Source organism: Anomalospiza imberbis, chromosome 19, assembly GCF_031753505.1.
Source record: "Anomalospiza imberbis isolate Cuckoo-Finch-1a 21T00152 chromosome 19, ASM3175350v1, whole genome shotgun sequence".
Taxonomy (NCBI): domain Eukaryota; kingdom Metazoa; phylum Chordata; class Aves; order Passeriformes; family Viduidae; genus Anomalospiza; species Anomalospiza imberbis.
The window spans coordinates 10,298,338-10,301,248 of NC_089699.1; the positions used below are offsets into that span (position 1 = coordinate 10,298,338).

The window sequence follows — 2,911 nt, forward strand, 5'->3', positions numbered from 1 at the left end:
TTCACTCTTCAGTCAAGACAGGGTATTTCCTAAACACAGGGCTGCCATTTCCAGTGTAGCTAAAGGAATTCACATGTTCCTGTGGCCTGTGACTGCAATTTATTTTTTGCAGACAGTCTGACATTCATCAGCTTTGTCACATGGAAATGCTTCATAAAAGCAATACTCAACACTATACAAGTAAAATATAAACGTCAGTGTCTGGCAAATTAGGCTCTTAATAAATACAACTGCTGTTTAATTTGTTTTTTTTTTTTAATTTTTGTTTTGTTTTGTTTTAATTTGTTTTGGAAAGGTATTTGGCCCTTGGCATATGAGTGAGCATAAGGTTTAGGTAAAACCTTCTCTCTTTCCTCACTCCCATTTCTTTTACAGATGAGTCAAAGTTCATTGTCAGTAGCATTTGAAACAAATAAAATGCTGCTATTTAAGTGAAGAATATTGGTGTAGACAAGGTCCAATTCTCTATCTGAAATTTGCTGTGCACTGCTGTGTTATTTACCTTTACAATGTCATGTCAATATACTCAGGTTTTCCCAGGAGCCGTGAAAATATTTAGTTTTACTGCTGCAAGACATTGATATGACTTACAAAATATCCCGAGCTCCTGGGCCTGAGAATTTGATCTGAGTGGATTTGTCCTCCTGACACAAATCCCTCTGTGGTGCAAGGCAATGTCCCCTCTTTGATGCAGGAAGCAGAGCTTTTTTGGCTGCCGGTCTGAGGCTGCAAAGCAATGTACCAAGAGAAAATGATTCCATCAGACCTTTCCATCTTCCCTATCGAAACCCACCAGGCATCTCTGAATATATTTTCCTCACTGAATACAGAGCAATGGATAAAAAACCTAGAAGCACATGCACCCCATGAAAATAAAGCAGAGCGCTCAGTGTCTCACATGGTGCTCTCCAGAGGCAAGATGAAAGAAAAATGAATAAACCATGTCTGACAGATGTTAATGAAGCACAGAGACACATTTTAATGAAGCACTGGAGAGTGGCCAGTCTGTTGTAGCTGGGACATCACGAGCCATGAAGAACGTCTTTGCTTTTCTCAAAAGTGTCCTTTAAAGATTTCTGGGAGAGTTTTTTGTGGCATGCTCATGGATGCAGCGGAAAACCCCCCAGCTCCTGAAAGGAAAAAGAGGTCCTGTGCTGACTGGAGATTTCTTGGATCTGCCTGTTAAATCCTCCTGCAGCTGCTTGGGGAACACTTTCAAAAGGTCAGGAAGCACCACAAATTCCGAATGATAGTTCTTGTATTTGGCTCAGAATTTGGCTGAGAACGTGGCTGGATCTGTCTCTGTTCTCCTTCTGTAAATCCTGCTCAAGCAGTTTAGAGGGATGCTGCAGAACAGCTCTTCCCAAAAAACCCAGAAAACCTCCAGCCTTCCTCAGCAAAGGAATCAGCTGGTGACAGGGCTGCTGCTGCTTGCAGCAATAGGAGACTGTACCTGGCAGCTCTGAAGCAGACTTTGTGTCGTGTGCAGCTTTTGTTTAATATGCAATCATCCAGGGAGATTGGGATATATAAATGTATTACATTTGAAACAGGAATAAAATATTAAACTCAATACAATAAAGAGATAAAGAAACATGTACACAAGGTAAAATGCCAACTTTATACACTAAAAAAAAAGCCTAAACCAAATGAGTTGAGGGAACTTGTGGACCAGCAATCTTAAGATGTATTCCACATTATTAAATTAACTTCAGAATTTAAATTTGGCTTTTGTTCCAAGCAGACTTTAAGGAATTGTGGCTAATTTTCAGCCTATTTAAGACTGTACACTGAGCCCTCCCCAAAGAACAATTTCATTACTTGCTTGGTACTTCTGCTGCTTGGACTTATAATCCTTTTGTTTAAATAACAAAATATTCAAGTCATGACACCTTCCTTACATGCAGCACCACAAAAGATTCCCCTCCACGATTCTGCTGTGGCTGTTGACACAGTGCTCCTCTGCAAATTTCAGAGTATTTCTGGAAAGGGATCTGTTTATAATAATATTTGTGTGCAAATGATCCCTACAAGTCTTCGCTTTAATCTTGGTTAAATAGTGAAGTAATTAAATAGTAATTCCTGGTGCTGGAAAAACATCATCCTCCCACGAGACAAAACAGGAACAGGGAATGTTTACGGCACTGGCATTTTAAAGCTAATTTAAAGAGGATTTATCGCAATTAGAAAAAGAGTTAATGAGGGATATATGCACATTATCTGGCTAATAGTGATTCACATTCCACCACCGTCATCAAGCTGAAGAAGAGGTTGGAAGGGCCAGCTCTGCCTGCCTGCAAACATCCATGTGGCTGCCAGGGCTCCAGCAAAGTATCTCCAGCATCGCTTCCCAAAGAACCAGTGTGAGAGCAGCTGTAAGGAGTATTTAATAGCCCAAGACAACTGCAATGTTATTGAAAAGAGAAATCCTGTGGCTTAAGGCAATATAATTAACCCTGCCTTCCACTCTGGTTTATCTGTAGAAGAAATGCCTGTGACAAATTTCATCGACTGTGCTGATGATCTGTGGGAAGAAATGTTTGTAGAAATGTGACTGAATCTTCTCTCCTGCAACACAAAACACACGGCTTACAGAAAAGAATCTAGTAAAAGAATCTGATGTTCCTTTTTTTTTTTTTTTTTACTTTTGGGTAGTTGTAGTTGAAGGTGACACCTTGCAGAACACTCCTGGTCTGGGGATCCATGTGAAATGGGTTTAAGGTCTAATGAAAACCCAAGTAAATTGTCCCAAAAAATTGGTGACTTTGGTGTCAATGTTAGCATTGGATTTTTTTCAGTGTTATATTTTGATGTGTGCTTCTCTTGGGATCATAGAGAGGAAATACCAGGATCCTTAAAATACATTAGCCCATATTTGGAATACTTCTTTTATCCATTGTCTCCATGTGGA

At 39.8% G+C, this 2,911-nt stretch overlaps 1 long non-coding RNA gene across 1 annotated transcript; it reads left to right on the forward strand.

The window, feature by feature from the left end:
* Positions 1 to 1,068: 1,068 nt before the first annotated feature.
* LOC137485298 (uncharacterized) lies at positions 1,069 to 2,556 on the forward strand. The gene is made up of 3 exons (XR_011005256.1): positions 1,069 to 1,222; positions 2,232 to 2,375; positions 2,484 to 2,556. It is a non-coding gene; the product is annotated as an uncharacterized lncRNA (long non-coding RNA).
* Positions 2,557 to 2,911: the final 355 nt, after the last annotated feature.